The sequence below is a fragment of the Zingiber officinale genome, chromosome 1B, assembly GCF_018446385.1.
Source record: "Zingiber officinale cultivar Zhangliang chromosome 1B, Zo_v1.1, whole genome shotgun sequence".
NCBI classification, from domain to species: Eukaryota; Viridiplantae; Streptophyta; class Magnoliopsida; order Zingiberales; family Zingiberaceae; genus Zingiber; species Zingiber officinale.
In genome coordinates this window covers 1,838,273-1,858,400 of record NC_055986.1, presented here as the reverse complement: position 1 = coordinate 1,858,400, position 20,128 = coordinate 1,838,273, and the positions used below count along the sequence as shown (strand labels likewise).

At 31.9% G+C, this 20,128-nt stretch overlaps 1 pseudogene; it reads left to right on the top strand.

Annotated features, from left to right (window-relative positions):
• The first annotated feature begins 1,030 nt into the window (after positions 1-1,030).
• On the top strand, positions 1,031-17,837 carry LOC122046404 (annotated as a pseudogene).
• Positions 17,838-20,128: the final 2,291 nt, after the last annotated feature.

Sequence of the window (20,128 nt, the reverse complement as noted above, 5' to 3'; positions counted from 1 at the left end):
AAAGACATTAAAAAGTTGATTTGTCCAAATAAATGTCTCATATCTTGATACAATCCTGAATAATCATGGAAATAAAAATATAAACTGTATAAAATGTAACAAACAAATATCACGTCTCATCTTAAGTTGTCACGGGAAAAAGAATGAGAACGGATAACATTTTATTCATTTATTTTTTCGGTAAATCAAAATGGTTATAATTTGGCCCTTAGAAAATAAATCTGGTCAGTTAAAAAATTAATTAGATATTATTAATGATATTTATACATAATAAATTACTAATTAGTCCTTAATTAAACTATGAATTATTCTTACCGAAGTTGAAATCAGCTAAAAATTTATTAAAAATTGTTAATGATATTTACCCATAAAAAATTAATAATTAGCTCTTAATTATGCTACTCTTTTCGATGATCACTTTAACTAGTTTAGAAAGTTAAAAAATCACAACACCAATTCTATTTTTCCCAGCAACTCAATGTGATTTTTTACCCATCCTTCAATTTCTGTTGATGTCATCTGCATTCTGCATCTCTGATCCTTCTATCTGTGTAAATGTAAATGTAAATGTAAATGACATCCATGGCAAATCTGCTCTGTCTAGAATGATTTTCTCCAACTGTAGATGATCATCGTAGTTAAAGTGATTGGCAACTGGCAGGAGTGTAATCTGCTCTGTCTAGGCAAATCTGTTCCGTCCGTCTAGACATGATTTTCTCCAATTGTCGTACCTTATTTTAGAACTACTGCATTTTGTGAGTTCATAATAAAGTAAAAAATATCTTAATTTGAATAACATGATGTATTTGTAATGCAACCAATATGATATAATATAACATAAATGATCAAACTATTTTATTTCTTTAACAAAAGACATTTATCTAGATGATAATACATTTACAAAGAAATAGTTTTTCATCACAATATAGAGTTTAGTTGATATCTGATATCTCAGGGGCCAAATTGCAAAGGAAATCTTATTCTGACCTTTGATCATTATTTTCTTCTTCTCTCTTTTCCGCCGAAGCCCCAAAATGGAAGTGGGCCCGGAAGCCCACATGCGCATCCATTCATCCGATTGCATATCGCCACTATCGATCGAAAATCATCGAGAACAAACTCCGCCTCGTCTCTCTACTCAGGTGCTACCGCCTTCCAAGGCAGATCTCGCTAAGAAGCAGAAGGTCGTCGAGGACAAGACCTTCGGTCTGAAGAACAAGAACAAGAGCAAAAATGACCAGAGATATGTCCAGAACCTGCAGCAGGCCGTCCAGCCCAAGGCCGATCCTTCAAAGATCACTGTGAAGGTATATTCCTCTCTCGGTCTTTTACTATTTAAAGGAGGACATGAAGGACCAGTTTTTGTAAGGCATTTTTATTGTCACGAGCCGAAGAAGAAGGTAGAGGAGAAGGATCGCGAGAAGGAATTCGACGATCTGTTTAGGATCGCCGTTAGTCAGCCCAAAGTTCCAGTTAGTATGGTTTTCTCTCACGCCGCTGCCCACTTTACCTTAACTATTCCTTCCACGATCAATCAAGAGGAATTTGCAATTTTGAGTATTTGATTATAAATAAAAATAGTCCTTTTTTTAAAGTGGGTATTAATTAGGGCTATAAACGTGCCAAGGCTTGAGCTTGGCTTGACTCAAGCTTGAGCTCACTTGAGCTTGTAGAGTTGAGCTCGAGTTATAGCTCGATATTTAATTATGGGTTTGAGTTTGAGCTCGATTTTTTTTTTTAAAATTTTTAATAAATAAATTAGTATATTATATATTATATATTATATATTATATTAGACTGAGCCAGTCACAAGCGACTCATGAGCGGTTTGGCTCATTTGCACCCCTAGTATTAATCTTCAGGCTCAGGTGTTGATCCTAAGTCAATTATGTGCGAGTTCTACAAGATTGGGCAGTGTCAGAAAGGATTCAAGTGCAAGTTTTCACATGACCTAAATGTTCAGAGGAAGGGTGAAAAGATTGACCTGTACAGCTGTACAACGATAAGTGTGATGAAGGCCAGGCATGATCTAGGTTATTTCTGTTCGCATTTCTAGTGCATGTTGCCTGCATTTGACAATACATAATTCCCGAACAAGAGTGCATTTTTATTTTTTATTTTTAACTATCTATCATAGTTTTTTAGCTGCATGCATGGCACTCTTCAATTAGATTCTACTAGTTGTAGCAAAAGGTGATTACGCTCACCTTGGGCGCCCCTCACAGCCCGTCCCTAGGGAAGTAAATCACGGGGTCAGCTTATAGCCGACCGCCAAGTTGACTAAGGGATAGGAGGGATTTTTTTTTCCCCGAGGGCATGCACAATTAGGTTCTACTAGTGAAAACATGCTAAGTAGTTTTTTTTTTTTTCCCATTTTGCGTTTATCAATGTTCAAGAATTATTTTAATAGTATAACCATTCAACTAAATTTACTTTTAAAGTATGGAACTAAGATAGACAATACGGCGAAGATAAAGAATAATAATGATAGGTCTAGTTTAATTTTCCTTCATTTTGTGAACTTGAGAGGATTGTCAACTTTTGTAGTGTACAGTTTATTCTTTTTGCTTATGAGGAAGGATAGTAGGTATAAATATCTCCAAATGGCAAATGTGCCTTGGATGGCCGCCATGAATTGTGCGGCTGTGGGACCAAGGAGGTGCTTCAATTGAGTGCCATTGGAGAAGAATAGTGGCATAGTTATGAGTGCATTTGTGGTGGCTAGTTGTCGATAATGAAGGAAAATTAAAATGTTGGCATGAGATATTCATCCAAAATAGAAAAGGCTTGTTTACTCGAAGAAAAGTTAGAAAAAGTAAGTGAAACTATGGGTGTTAAAAAATTGTTATTTTTTAACTGAACATGAAAAAAGTTTTATACTCCCATTTTCTCCAAGTTAACATGCGTTATAAGTCATTTATTGATATTTACTCAAATTTTCTATTGCCCTTACTTTAATGCTCTAATTACCTTAAAGGATGGACGAAGAAAAGGATGGATTGAATGAGAGTTGAGATACTTTTCTTCATTCACTTAGTGTAAAATTAAAGAAAGGATGGATTCCAAATCCATTTGTAGATCAATTCTGATACTTTTTCCATTCATCTACAATTCTGATACTTTTTCCATTCACTCAAAATCTAGTGGAATGAACATACCTTCCTTCCTCCCGTGCCAAATTCGGCCCGCTCTCGTGCCAAAACCTAGCAGCTCCCATGCATATCCAGTGACCAACCGATGAGCCAATAGCCTGGTGAGCTCGCAACGGTCAGGCTAGGCCAGATGCTTGTGATGGCTAGGCCTAGCCACGAGCTCGTGATCGGGCGAGTTTCTCCTCCCTTTCCCCTCTTCTCCTTTTCCCTCCCTTCTTTCATCCTCCCATTTTTCTCTCTCTCTTCCTTTTTCATTGCTCATCTTTTCCCACCCTTGATCCTTTCCCCTCCTCTATCCACCCTCTAGAGCCTAGCATCAAAATAAATGCAGCACTACAACAACTGGCAAATTCCAACACTTGTTGTTGGCTATTGGGAATTAGTGATTATTATTTAGATGTGAGATGTCTATGAGTAAATCAAAAGAATCATATCACATTTGCTTCTCCTTTATAGTTAACTACTGGGATCAGTACTATAGCAATCATTTTGAAAAGCGTGAAGTGGAAAGAAAACTTCTTTAAACTTTTATCCTGTGTACTTTTTAAATAGGAGAAGATTATGAAAATTGACAAAATACTATTGCATAATTGCACTAGTAGGTCTAAAAGAGTTAATTTTTCAGTTAATGCAAGTTTTTCAATATCTTTAAGCTATCAGATGCAGGGCAGAGGGAGACAAACAAACTTGTCTTAAAACAATTAAAAGAGTAGACAATATCTTTGATATACTAGTTGTAAGAACTTATCTAGAATTTATGGAAAGAAAAATGATTCATATCGCACACAGTGTGTGAGATTTATGACTGGTTATGGTTGTTGAAAAATGAGCAAGACTTCTGGCACATAGTTTGTAAAGCTGGAAGTCATTTTTGTTTTTATATATCAGATAATTTCTTTTATGCTTAGACTTTGGTTTTGATGTTCTTTAGAGACAATGGAGGACTGGGATCAAAAGACGTTGGAGAAAGTTGTGGAGACGAAGAACAAGGAGTATAATCAGAACAAACCTACTGATATTGTATCTACCACCAATTTTTTATACCCTTGAACTTATAGTGTTTTGCATCATGCTACACATTTCAGTTTTCTTAGTTCAATATATGCATATATATTGGTGGATGGATGTTGAAATAAATTATTCGAAACTCTAGCTTAACTTAAGGCACTATGAAATCTGTTCTTTATCAGTCTTTGTAAGTCAATACTTTATTGGTAAGTTCCTATTTACTAGAACAAGCATACTGAACTTTTCCATTGAAAGTTTGTTGTGTCCTTTACCTTAGCTCGATTAACAAAATAGCGTATGCATGTTACCAATTGTGTAGGATATGAAACACACTACATAATGATGCATGTTGACCAACTGAAGCAATTTATATATAAGAGAAAATTTACATATGGACCTAAGACATACATTGGAAATGTTTCTTATTTGTCTATTAGGCAAAATGGTTTAGTCACAGCCATATTAAATTTGACATTACTTGGATTTGATAAATATGTGGTTCAATTTAAGTTAGATAATCCTTTGCGACAGTCAGCAAGGTAGTCCCTTACCGCATTCGCCTATGTGGTTGCATATACAATTTATGCTTTTAGAACAATGGTCGAGGGTATTGTTGATTGGTCAAGAGATTATGACATTATAAATTCACTAAAAATATGTTAGATGTGCAGACCCATGTCCTTTATCGATATGAGGTGACAGTGAAACAACATTGTTCTTGACTAGGGTTGTGACCAATACTGAAATTGTTGAAACATTTCCCATCCATAAGCTTGCTTTTTTGTTTGTTTATGTTAATTATTAATTTTAGTTTATGTTTGATATAAATAATATTGCGCTTGTGGAAACTTTCCACGCATAAACTTACTGATCTTAGTAATATATTGTGCCTTTTTGGAATTTTCATGCATTTGTTGTGTCTTCATGTTAATTATTTTAAATTGTTTGCCTTTGTTTACTAGATCTGCACTAGCAGGCATTGTGATACAAAAGATTCATCAATATACACTGCTTTAGTTCTATGAATTCAATTAGTCAATGTCTTTTCTTCTGGATCAATTGTAAACCTGCTTCATCAAAGAGCCTTATAATATTCACTATCATGTTGGCCAACATGAATATTTAACCTATCTTTACCCTTCCAATTTGTGAATCCTTCACTAACAAAAGCCTCTCCTCCTGCTTGTTTTCCCTTAGTTGTCTCGAAGAGATAGCAATACAAACAATATGCGGTATTTTTTTCTATACTATATTCCAACTAATCACCAAATACCAAATTCCTTAAACCATGAAGGATTGAACCCGTCTAAATTGGCTTACTCTAAATTTTCATTTTGGGAATTCATAACCAGAAGGCTGACATGAACCTTTTTACAAATATATCCTTCGAACTTGATCTTGATGTTAGCATTATAAGCACAAATTGAAATCCTTAGTCCAGGATTTGCTGGTATTTGTGAAAAATCAAATTCTTAAACTCTAACATCTCCAATATTTTGTTCTTTTGGTTCTGGAGATTTTCTTTTAAAAAATCTATGCATTGTAGATATAGTGATTTTCTAATATAATAAATAGAAATGAATTAACAATCCAAACTTAAACATTGAAAATCCTAATATCCTAAAAAATGAATTAACAATCCAAATTATCTAAAGCTTGTCACCTAGCTAGTTTAGTTTAATCACTAGTTTTTTTTCTTACCTATCACTTTCCACCTTTTCGAGTCAACTTAGATATTTTCTAAGCATATTTGAGATATATATCAATATTAATTGAAAATTTGCATTGAGTAATGATCTTTAGGAAATTCATAAAGATGTATTTCCTAGACAAAAGTAATGCAGTATAGGAGACCAGACTACATTATTATCTACATCAGCATTAAGCAATTTTTTAAAAACTCCCACAAGAAACATTGTGCTTTCTCCACTAGTGCTTTTCAGATTGTGATAAAATTGGTCCTATTGCTTATAATATAGAGGTACCACATAAATTAAATATTAGTTTAATTTTTAGTATAGAGGATCTAATATTTTATAATGAGACCCTTTTTTATCTTTCGATTTGTTCACATGTGGTACTTTTGCCACTTTGACTACTCTGTGTCTTCCTCCTTTGTCACTGCCAATCTATATGATTGAGAGATTCATTGACACATAAATAGTACGAGCTTCTCATGGAAGCATAAAATGATAAAATTACTTAGACCGCTAGGAGTACTCCCAAACATAAAAGATACATTGATCACAAAAGAGGAACTACTATACAACAATTGACTTATTCACTAAGATCCAACAAGAGGTGTTAGAACTATCTCTTATTAAGGCACCACTTGATTGCTTGTTTGTACCTTTGTTAGGTATCCCAAGACTTGACAAATCATTTTGTTCCCCTAATCGACATAGTCTAATTCTCTATGTCAGGTTCTCTTTGATAAGAGAGGATGACATAGTCATTTACATTTATTTAGAAAGTTTGCTAGTTTTATTAGTAGTCAAGTAATTTTTTACCAAGAATTGGTCTATTAAACGGTGTAAGATCCCTTATATTGAATCATCTTTCGTTCTTATTATATTTTTCTTTTTCAACAAGTTTAGTTATTTTTAGTGCTACATTGAATACCTACCAATTATTCTTCCACACAATGCCCATCTTTGATTCTAAAGCCATAGCAACCCTCCTAACCAACTCATGAGCATCAAATCTTATCCTTAAGTCCTAGTGCTAAACTTGTGAGCTCGAAATTAGTGAGAGCTTCTGGTACGTTGGGCAGGTTAGCAAAGTAGAATGGTATGAATGATTCAATTGGATCAGACATTCTGATTGAGCCTAGCAGGTTAATCGGCTTACACTGTCCAAATCAGTTGGATGTTTTGGGGCTGAGCTAAGTGGGCCAATTAGGTTGGGGGACTCGGGCAGGCCAAATGGTTTGAATGGGTTGGGCAGTCTAGACGAGTCTATTAATCTAGTTGGGTCAGGTTGACCAATATTTAGTCGGTCAATTTAGGTGTCATGCATGTTGGACGGGCCGGACATGATGCTTTGAGTGATTAAGATAGTCCAGGCTAGTCGATTCAAGGCGACTTAGTTGTTATGTGATTCAGATAGGGAGGATCATTTGTTATGTAGGCTCTTGTTGGGCAAAGTTCATATATTAAAATATACTATGTGTTGTTCGATTTCTTAGTTCATATTTCAAGCAAATTATGTTGCTCATGCATCTAAAGTCTAAACTATATTTCAGTAAGAATATTTTAGGTCATTGGGATTCTAGAATTTTTTTTTTCCTTCTTTAGTCGAAGGTTATTGAAGCTTTTTTTAATCTAGTTTTTTGTGAATTACAATGCCATGTTTTGCTGTCAGATGGCACAAGAAACTGGACATTCGCTGGCTGAACTGAGATTTATGGAGCTTGCCCTTGAACAGGTTATCTTAATTCTTTAAAAAAATTATCTTGCTGAGATGTAATTTGAAATTGCTCATATATTGTTTCCTTTTTAGATCTATTTTATCATTCTTTATTTTTGAAATTTCAGTATCTTGTCATGAACAATTGCCATGTTTCGTCACTCTTTAAAGTACACCTAGATGAACACAAATGATTTTTAGTTCTATAATTTTCTTTTATTTAGCTTGTTTACCACCAAACTTGTTTACTACAAAATATAAGCCTATATGAATTATAAAATCGTTTGGATGAAAATTTAAGAGCAATAAGTTACAAAAATACAAGAAGAATTTCAATTAACGAATATACCTTTCTAATATCAAAATGAGTGTATTAGGAGCATTGATTCTTATAGCACGTTATTAAGCTTAATCTTATAATTTTCTAATTACATATTAAATAATTCTTCCAAGATATCTAATATTTGAATTAATTTCTTCTTATGTTCATAAACATAACGTTGTAAACATTTGAAATTCTGGTTTCCCTGATGCTTTTATCACTCTTTTTTGCTATTGCTTGTGCTCTAGTCGGTGCATTTTCGCTTCTCTTCCCCTCACTTGTTAGTGTTTCATGTTTCATCTCCTTCTCCTATGATTGACATGCAAAATTGAAGTATTATCCATGGAAGAAAATCTTCCTATTTGGGCCTAGCTTTGAACTATGTCAACCAAGATTGACCATCTTGGTTGGTACCATTTGGAATCTTGTCAACATGGAAATTATAACATTTGTCCATGTTGATACAACATCACCAATAATAACATCTTGTCGACGGTTGGTCTAAGCAGGTTGGTGACCGAGTGGGCTGAATGACCAAGGAACGGTCATTCGATTTAGGGAGATTAGGTAAGCACACTTGGGCCGGTATGAATGATTTAGGTGTTCCAATCAAGTGAGCGGAGCGCACTGGCTAGACGAGTCATGCAAGTCACATATATCGTCACTCATCCATATCTTTTAAGTAAACCAGTAGAAGTATGATTAAATAATATTTAAACATCATTGGAATAATATTCAACAATTCTTGCAGGAAACAAGTGGAAGGATAAATGAAACAATATTTATCCACTTATTTACATGAAGGATAAGATTAGTTGGTGGAAGGCTCATGGGGAAGGAAAATGATTTCCACTCATTTGAGATAAACTCATTTTCCTCCAAAATTCCCATACTTTCATTGACTATCTTTTTACATTGTACCAAAGATTGGAAAATGAAAAATATTTCTTAAGAAAACATGTTACACAGAACAAGCGGAGCCTAAAACTGATAAGTTGCTACATGCTTGATAGAGTTGTGTTTTCTTTATTCTCCAGAACTAATTGTGTAGCAGCCTAGAAATTTATTTGGTGCATGTGGCTGCATGAAATTCAACCACAGCGGAATGATCTTACCTTTACTTATTGTTTTAATTGTTAATCATTGATTAGTTTTCAGATTACATCATATGTCCCAGGGTTGCACATTTTATTCTCAAATTAATTAAATATTTCTGTTTACAAATTGAAAGAGAGTTGGGAATATTTGGAAGTTGGTTGGACGAAATGAGAAAAGACTGGAAAGTAGTTATGGAGAGGAGGTTATTATTATTATTATTATGATTATTTGAATTTTAGTTATCTTTACTTCAACTTTCATTCCAACTGAATGGGTGAGATGGAGGAATAAACTAATTGTTCCGTTCATTCATTTATCTGAATGAATGAGTTGAATAATAGATTAAACAATATCTATTGGCTCATTCATTCATCCATTGTTCGGTCCTCTAAATCTGACAAAAACACCACAGGAAAAACTTAAGTGCTATTTTGAGTGACTGGATTTTTGTTTCTATCTTATATGCCTACTTTTTCTCATACTACAAATATGAAACTCATTTTTTTTGTTCTCTTATTTTATCAGGCTAGGCTTGCACTTGAAAAGCTAGAAGTTCCAGTTGGGTAACTATAATGTTTCTCTGTGTGATGTTTGTGTACCTTTTAATTCTTTTAACTCGGTGGAAGACTCATCTTGTTATCAATTATCATTTCCCTTTTCTTAGTAGTGATTTATGTCATGATTGTGTTAAATATCCGATAAGTTCCCTGGTCATTTTTACTTGGACTGTTTTTAGGAAACTCTACTAATTATTGTTGATGGATTGTTGGTCACTTAAAAAGATCATGCACTTGAAGTTAACACCATTTTGCTTTGTCTTAATGTTTCCAAGCTTAGATTTGTATAGAGTTTGAAATTTATGTTCAATGGTATTATTTATGATAAAGGTAAATTGACGATCCATTGTAATGTCAAGTGCATTAATGCCCTTGGCAACATGACATTGCACAATATAGGTGGGCGTGCCTCAATTGGTGATTTCACTAAAGGTAGAAAGTCATATAAATCAAAACCAGCACAATAAATTAAATGTGTTTTGGGTCTGAAATATATTTTTAAAACATTTCTATTTGTTTGAAAAATATAATTTTAGTCTTTCTACTTCAACCACTTCTAGTACACTTAGTTTAGTTTACAAGCCCTAATGAAGGTAGGTATTGTAAATCCTATAGAAAATGTCATCTTTTTTCTAATTATTTAGCAACAATTTAAATTTCCCCCCATCTTATAAGTGGTATTAGAGTCCAACTTTGTTGTAATTTGCACCTTGACCTTTTTGTCCATTGGAAGGATCTCTTTAATATTGATGACTATGCTCATGAAAGAGGATGGATTTCACAATTGGAATTTGGATTATTCTTTGACATTCCACAAGCGTCAAAATATGCTTCCTAAGGACTTTGTTTGAATGTACCTTATCATACTTAAGTCAGTTTGAAGAGTTGATCATGATTTTTTGTCTACCATCTTGATGGGATTAAGAGTTTTTTGGTGGAGAATAATGATGCATTTTGTTCATGTTCTAAAATATAATATTATTTTGGTCTCTATTTATTTTAGAAGAAAAATATAATATTATTTTATCTTTATTTAGTCTATATTATCATAATTATTTTTTACATTTTCACTATTAATATTGTACCTGAACCACTTAATCTGATTCCTAGTTAAACTAGGGATATCACAAACATATACAAAGAGGCTCCTATCCATGTGAAGCTTAGATAAATAAACTATTAGTAATTTAGTTTATGTATTTTGTGGTTGGGCCTAATATAATTAATGTGATAATGCTATCATCTAGGTAGATTGTGACAATTACTATGCAAGTGACATAATTTTAGGTGTTGTGAGAAAGAATCATTTTGTGTTGGTAGAGCAACTATTGGTTTTTCACATGCTAGCAATAAGGAGTAGTTTTGGGATATAAGTTAAGCCTGGGATCTAAGAACATCGTGTTAAGTGTGGGATAGTGTGGCACCTTAGTTTATCTTCATAAGGATGAATAATTGTGAGCCAATTAAGAGGATTTATAATCAGTTTTATAAATTTAAAAGATTAAGAGGCATCAAACATAGTATCAATAAAAAGAAAATATATACAATTCCTAAAATTAAGTGATGGAAGTTAAAGGATGAGAAGCAAAATATATTTAAGGAGAAGGTAGAAGTACAAACATTAGGTGAAATATACGATGATTCTATTACAACATGAGATAAGATGATATCAAAGTTGAAAATAGTAGCTAAGAGTGTACTCGGTGAGTCAAAGGGACATGCACCACTAAGTAAGAATCTTGGTGGTGGAATGAGAAAGTACAAGAGAAAGTGAAGGAAAAATGAATAGTTTATAAGGAATTATATATTTGTAAGAACGAGAAAAACTTAAAAAAATATACAATAGAAAAGAAAGAAGCTAAGAAAGTAGTGAGTGAAGCAAAAAATGAAACTTTTGAATGGTTATATTAAAAATTGGATACAAAAGAAGGGGAAAGAGACATTTATAGAATAGCTAAAGTGAGAGAAAGGAAAACAAGAGATCTTAGCCAAATAAAATGTATTAAAGATGAGTGTAATAGGGTATTAGTAAACGATGGAGAAATAAAAGAGCGGTGGAAAATGTATTTTCATCAATTTTTTAATAAAGGTTTAGGTGACCAATTTAATTTAGGTAATTTAAGTAGGTCAAATGAGCATAGAAATTTTAATTTTTATCGTAGAATTCAAACTTCAGAAGTAAAACAAACTTTAAATGAGATGCACAATGGAAAAGCCGTTGGACCAGATGATATTCCGATAGAGGTATGGAAGTGCTTAGGGAAACAAGGTATTGAATGACTTATAAAATTATTTAACATGATATTGAAAACGAAAAAAATGTCTGATCAATGGAGGATAAGTACTCTAGTTCCCTTATATAAGAACAAGGGAGACGTACAAAATTGTGCAAACTATAGGGGTATTAAACTAATGAGTCATACTATGAAACTTTGGGAAAAAGTAATAGAAAAAAGATTAAGGAAGGAGACCACAGTGACAGAAAATCAATTTGGGTTCATGCCTGGAAGGTCGACAATAGAAACTATACATCTTCTTAGACAATTAATTGAAAAATATCGGGAGCAAAAACAAAATCTACATATGATATTCATTGACTTAGAAAAAGCTTATGATAGAGTCCCCAGAGAAATTATATGGAGAATTTTAGAAAAGAGAGGTGTTAGCATAACATATATTGAACTAATTAAGGATATGTATAACGATGTAACGACCAGAGTAAAGACTTCAGGCGGAGTAACTGAAGCATTTCCAATAAAGATAGGGTTACATCAAGGATCAGTTCTAAGTCCCTATCTTTTTACACTAATTATGGACGAACTTACTGCGCACATTCAAGACACAGTACCGTGGTACATGTTGTTTGCAGATGATATTATTTTGGTAGATGAGACACGTGAAGGAGTAAATGTTAAACTAAAATCTTGGAGGGAAACACTAGAAGGGAAAAGTTTTAAGCTTAGTAGATTAAAGACAGAATATATGGCATTTAAGTTTAGCAATATTAGAAGTAATGAAACAATTGTTAAGATAGGAGAGGATGAGTTGTCCGGAACCGAGAGATTTAAATATTTAGGATCATTTTTGCAAAATGATGGAGGGATTGAGAGAGATGTCTTACATAGAATACAAGCAGGATGGGTGAAATGGAGGGGAGCGTCGAGTGTTTTATGTGACCGTAAAGTAACTCTTAAATTTTAAGGTAAATTCTATAAGACCGCTGTTAGACCTGCTATGTTATATGGAGCTGAATGTTGGGCTATGACTCGAGCACATGAGCAGAAGATGAGAGTTGCAGAGATGAGGATGTTAAGGTGGATGTGTGGACATACGAGGATGGACAAAATAAGAAATGAGAGTATTAGAGAGAAAGTCGGAGTTGCATCTATTGAGGAAAAATTCCGAGAGACACGTTTAAGATGGTACGGACATGTACTTAACGACCAATAAATGTTCCAGTTAGGCGATGTGAAACTATGATAAACATACATATCAAACAAGGAAGAGGAAGACCAAAAAAGACTTGGTTAACAACAATAAAACAAGATAAAATTTATTTAAATATAGATGATGATATAATAGGAGATAGAGCTCAATGGCGTAAAAAGATTCATACAACCGACCCCACCTAGTGGGAAAAGGTTTGGTTGTTGTTGTTGTTGTTATAAGAGGCTTGTTAGACTTGTTTTCTAGAGCTCACAATATATTAAGCTAGGGTGCAATTGATAATGTAAATAAGACATGATTCTAAAAGCTTTTGTAATTGTAGAGGGTTTTTCTTGTTACACCTTGACACTTCTTTTCTGTACAGCCACATGTTTATATTTTAAGGCAGTTGATATTGACTATAATTGTTATACCTACATTTGTGTATTTTTTTTTCATTTTCTAGATAATCTGATGTTGAGTACTATCGTTGTTCCTGGGATGCTTTGGATGTATCCTATTTTTTTCATCTCAATATTTGATGAACAAGTCACTTTCATTTACTTTTCTTCATCACAAGTTGCAATGTAACATCGTAACCATGATAACATTTACTTGGAATACCAGTTGTTTTAGGCACCCTGTTCTGTTATTTACAATTTTTGTTCATTTAGGTGTGTTATAGTGAAGGATGGAAAAGTTATCTCTTCAGGTAGCAACCATATACCTCTGCAACAAGGAATGTATGTCTCAGATCTATTCTACTTATGTTTTTTTATATATGCATACATTTATATATGTATGCATGTATGTATAAATTCCTTTTCTTTTGTTTTTTTTTTCTCCAATTAATTTAGCAAGCTTGCTAATTGTAACTCAAATCTGATATGTAGTTTCATGTCTTTCAAATTTTATTTTAGTTAAAAGGTACCACAAATGTTCCAGAAACTACATCCATTACTTAGAGTTCTTTCAAGTCTCTTAATGTTTGTAGTTTCATCAGGCAAATGTCTGACATGGCAATATCCTATCAAGAATTACAAGTTAATTTGTTTTGAAACTTTATTAGTTACTTTCAGTTGTTCAACTTAACCAAAAATTGCTATATGTGCTCTCTCCCCCTTTCATGGATAACCATCAATTGCTGATATATGAACACTAATTAAAATGTACCATCATTGATCCTTCATATCTTTAACATGTGTAATTAACTAATTTAGTGAATTCCATTTGCTACCTAATTGATACCTTCACTCTTGATCATGTTGATCTTGATGTGTAAGAGGTTAATCTATGCTTACGCATTATTTCCATACCATGACAATTTATTTGTCAATCAGAAACTCACATCCTCTCCCTAGTTTTACCTCTGCTTAAGATATGCAAAATATGTGGAAGCTCGATAAATAACGTCTTTCTTTTTTAGTTACACAAATAGCAGCATTCGAGAAGAAAATTTTGCCTTATGAATGTGAAATTAAATTCAGTTAGTCACTACTTCTGAACTCTTTGGGCAAATAAATGTTTTTTTGCAAAATCTAAGTATCTCAAACATATCATAGCATAAATCATATGTTAAGTGATGAGTGGATATCATATGTTTACCAATTTAGTTCCTGATTGGATCCTTCACCCTTGTTAGGTTTTATTTGTGTGAAAATTTAGTTTAGAAAAGAATTAGAACCATCTTACTAGGAGAAATTTGATTCTACTGAGAAATTGTTTGTTGGCATGGACAAAAATCTTACGTTGGATCTTGGATTCCCATAAATTATTAAATTAGTTGTGTACTTGTGAAAAATAGTTTCGTTTAATAGGTCTTTAAAGAAAGTGTCAGATTGTTTGCAGTAGTCAATATTTCTGTGTGTCTTGCACTGCTTAGAAATTTACTCAGGGTTTTTAATAGCCTATGTGCAACAAAATAACTGAACCAAACATGTTTGTATACTTTGCTGATCAATTTTTACTAACACAAATCCCATCATATTCTTTTTAGTTCTGTTTTCTTCTATGGAAGGAAACAGTAAGAAAAAAAGAGGATAGAGAATAAATTCATTTGAAAAGGATTGAAAAATATTTTTCTTATTTTAGTTTCCTTAGTGGGAAGTAAGAAGTAGAGTTTTTTACTTTTGGAGGGAGGAACTGAAAGAGGAGGAGGAATTTAAATTTTAAAATTATATATATATAAATATATTTTAAAACATAAATTTTAAGTTTCTCTTCCTCTTTTCTTCCTCCAAAGTGACTAGGAAAATTCTACCATAAAGTAAAAAAGTAGATTTGAAATAATTTTTTTTATCAAGTATGAATATTTAGCTCTATTATTTTTGAAGACAAAATTTGCACCCAAATTGAAAGGAAGTAATACAGAGGAAAACATAGAACAATATGATTTCTTTATCTTTTCTTTCCCACTCTGTTTTTTTCTTTTTTGCTAAAGAAAATGAAGAGCAAAGTACAAGTCCAACTCAATTTTTTAGGATTCTTCTGATAGATTCTTTCCTATATGCTTGTCACTCTTCTATGCTAGTCATGTATTCCTCATTGAAATTGTTTCTCCGTAGGGAAGTTAAACAAGTAGTTTGCTCTTATCTTGCAATGATTGTCAGTGTTATGTTCCATCCTAACAATTATTAGTTAATTGTCATTAGACAAACAATTTCACTTGTCCAACTCAACATGGTTATGGCCTTAAATTTTTTTCATGTCTTGTAAATTAGACTGTTTAATTGGATGAACGTTGATGCCAGTCTTTTCCCTTTATATGTTCAGGCTACTAGACATGCAGAAATGGAAGCTATTGATACTTTGCTTGCAGAGTGGCAAAAGATTGGTTGTCAATTGGAAGTTGCAGATAGATTATCAAAATGTGATCTTTATGTTACCTGTGAGCCTTGCATCATGTGTGCAACAGCCTTGTCCATTCTTGGTTTGCTAAAGCTACTCTGCTTGGATTTTTGTACTTTCAGTTACTACACTGTTATTTATTCCTCTCAATGACTTTAATATAGGCATAAGGAAAGTATTTTATGGCTGTGCTAATGACAAATTCGGAGGCTGTGGATCTATTTTATCCCTTCATGAGATCACTGAGAAATTGCCAAGGTTTACTTTTGAATTGATTCTTTTATTTTCCCCTTAAAGACAATGAAATTTAAACATCATTTGACAAAACTCCATGACAATTATATATTTGTATAGAGGGCAAAAGGAACTTGCAAAGTTAATTACAGGTCTGCATAGTATTTTAGTTTGTTTTGAGCCCTTGCTTACTCTCTTTTCTTGTTTTTGATGAAAAATTATTTTTCTCTACTTCTCATCTATGTAATTTTTTGTCATCCTAATAGTTTGAAGCTTCTTTGGACATATGGAGATCTGAGAATTTAACAAAACAAAAAGGGAAAAGTGCATGTTACAGTTAAACTTCTCATCTATGTAATATGTATCGGCTTTATATTTTTTGACTTTATATTTCTCATTGAAGAGGCCATTGAAGTAATTAAGCATGTCTTAGTGCTCTTTGATAAGCCTGTGACTATTTCTATATAATTTACCTTCCATGAATATTTTGTAGCCATTATTTTCATTTTTTTCCCCTTACTTTAGAGTAAATCATTTTCAAGTTTTGCTGAGCTAAGCTTATAGTTCTCTTTTCTCTTAGAGGGTGCTTTACCGGCCAAGGGCTTTGAATGTAAAGGAGGGGTTATGGCAGATGAGGCTGTTGCTCTTTTTAGATGTTTCTATGAACAAGGAAATCCAAATGGTAACTCCAACCAATATTTTTCTTATTTAATATTGTCCATATATGATTTATGTGAATCTCTTGACGATCAACTTTGTTGCCTCAATCATTATATATTATGTGAACCATTTATTTTTTAAAAATAATTTGTCTTTATTTATCAATGCTATATTTGAAATCTTGGAATACTGGACCTCATGTTAGCGGAATTGAATGTGATTTCTGATAGTCATTTCCTATCTAATTAACTTAACTGATTTAAGAACTTTTGTTCTTTGAGATTATGGGATGAGCTAAATAAATAACCATTGGATAGATTCTCAATCCAAGCCTCCAAGGGTACATATTTGAAAAAATATTTATTTTTTCTTTTCACATCTAACATGCGGTATATCTTTCACTATTTGATATCATGATTTTTATAGGCAACAAATTGTCCTGCCTGCTTCCTTTTGTTGTTAAAATGATTACTTATTCATACCACTTTCTCTTATTGACGGTTATCATACTGACGCTCTCTGATATTCTATTCATTGTAGCTCCAAAACCTCATCGGCCAGTCCGCATCTGTCAATCCACTGGATAAGTTTGTTTTTTCATCTCAGCAAAATTGCTTCAACTCCATCTAGGTTGAAAGGCTGTGCAATCTATGATATTTCATTTTCGACAACATTATTTGAGGCCTACTCACATTCGAGGACAGACAACAGTTGGAAGTGAGGCAACCGTCACTCTTATACATCATTTGGTGTCCGCCTTTTGTGTGTTTCTATTGCTGCAGCCATTCTGAAACGACGATTGAAATTTTCAGCTTTTAAAGTTTTACTCTTGTAATTTTGGTAACAAATCCTTAGGAGGGATATTGTTATCTAAATTTCTAGAATCATGGGAAACCGGTTCTTCATAACCATAGATGTTATCATTCTGTACTCGAGCAAGATACTTCAAAATCAAAATTGTTACTAGGACATGTTAATAATCTGTTCCAGGTTATTTGGTGAATCTTGTTTTCCTGGTAAATTTAGGAAAAAATTGGGCACGTTTACTATTTGTAATGTAAAAAGTTGATAAAAATACTCCAAATATTGTAGACAAAGTGCTGTTTGGCATTAAGCATGTTGTATGATTGCAAAAATGCACAGGAGATTTTACAAATTTCAAATTCAAAATTATACAATTCTACACTACGGTTTGTTGCACACAATATGACACATCTTGGTAGAAATCTATTAATTACTAAAAGTAATAAAATCAATATTTACAATTTATCCAAGAGAACATAAACTAGAGAGCTTGATGATACCAACTAGTCTAGATAATCTTACTTAATTTGAATTCAAAGTAAATAAATCTTACTTAATTAATTCAAAATAAATTAAATAAATTCATTTAATTAATCCAATTTAATTAATTAACATTCAACTAATTTAATTTAGCCAAGAGAACCTAAACTCAATTAATTCAAGATTCATATTAATCCTATTTAATTAATCAACCCTAGATTAATCAATTAACTTAATCAATACAAACTTAAGTTAAAATTTAACTTAATTAATTCAAAATAAATTTGATAAATCTAGTTTAATTAATTCGAAATTTATTTAATTAATCTAATTTAATTAATTAAATCTAAACAAATTAATTAAGTTAATTAAATAATCCTTAATTAATGAATCTTAATTAAACCTTAATTAATAATCCTTAATTAAATATTAAACTAAATAAACCTTAATTAAATTTTAAATGAAATAAATCTTAATTAAATAATCCTTAATTAATATTCACCATAATTAAATAATCCTTAATATAATTAACCTTAATTTTAATTTTAATTTTAATTTAACTTAATTCATTCAATTCACTTAAACTTTATTAATCAATTAACTTAAACTTAATTAATTCAACTAGCTTAAACTTAATTAATAATTCCCACTTTACTTAATCTAAACTTAATAAATAATCTTAATTTGAAACGAAATCTAACTTAATTTTAATAATTATTAAACTTAATTAAAATTGAAACGTAATTAGTAATTTGACTTAATTTTAATTTAAACAATTAATTTAATTTTTATTTAAACTTAATTATTTTACGTGATTAAAACCTTAATTAATTAAACTAAATTGTAATTACTAACTCTAAAAGAATTTGAATGTAGCTTTTGACTCATACATCTTTTTGAAAATTCCTTTAAAAAATTATTTTTCAAATCCAATATGTTTTTGAAAATTTCTTTGAAAATCAATTTTTTTAATTTCAAAATATTTTTAAAAATTTCCTTGAAACTCTATTTTTTGGATTTCAAAATATTTTTCAATTCCAATATTTTTTTTTCATTCTCTAAAAAAAGTATTTGAAAAACTTAACTTTTCAAAACATAGCATTTTAAAGTAAATTTATGAATCAACTTTTTAAAACTTGAAAAAAATATTACTTGAAAACACTCTATATGCTTTAAAAATTCTAATGGTTTTCAAGAAGTTGAAAGTTGCTTTTAAATATCTGTTTCACACTCTTAAGTGTTTTTTTTCTTACTCTCTCAAAAATGATTTCCACATATGTACAATTTTTTTAAAATATTTTTTTCTCCCTAACTACTTTGTGACTTTTTAGATCTCATGTTGATTTTTGATGTATATTAAAGGTAAGATGGTAGGTTAAAAGTTAACTTTTACCTTATTTTTTAAAAAAGGTTAAGTATGTTCAAAAAAATCCCTAAGAAATTAATTTTAGGGAGAGATTAAATCAAGAGGGAGTCTACTTAAATATTATTTGTCCTTAACTTTTGAAGCTGATTGTCATAATAAAAAAAAAAAAAAGATTATTGATGTAGAAAGCATCAAATAATCTTATGTTTTGATGACTGGTAAAAGTTCAAAATTAAAGTTTATTGTTAATCTAATGAACTTTAATGAGTTTGCAGGTAGCTCAATTAGAAAGTCTTAGTGACATTAGGTAAGAAAAAGTCCTAGTAGGTCAGTTAGACTAGATAATAGGCAAGGAAAATTTGGCAGAACGAAGACACCAGGTGGGAAGTCTAGACAGATCACTGGACTGGATGTCTAGCAAGTCAATGGGTCAGTGAGAACTAAACATTGAAGGAAGCCCTTGGGGTCGGAGGATCAAAAGCTGAGCAAGAAATTCAAATAGGTTTGGAAGATCAAATGTTTGGCAAGTCAGGTATACTCTACTAAGTAGAGAGATTCTCTCGAAAGGAAAAATGGTTCTCGTTGATGGAACAGTAGGTGTCGATCTGACAAAGGATTTCATTAGAAATCCTGAGTCAAGATCGGACAGTTGGATGATTGTCGAAATCGCTTATACTCATACTATTAATATTTATGTGCTAACCCATATGTTGCAGGATCGGTAGATTGATTAGCGGGATCGGTAAATTGAAAGGTATCAATAGAC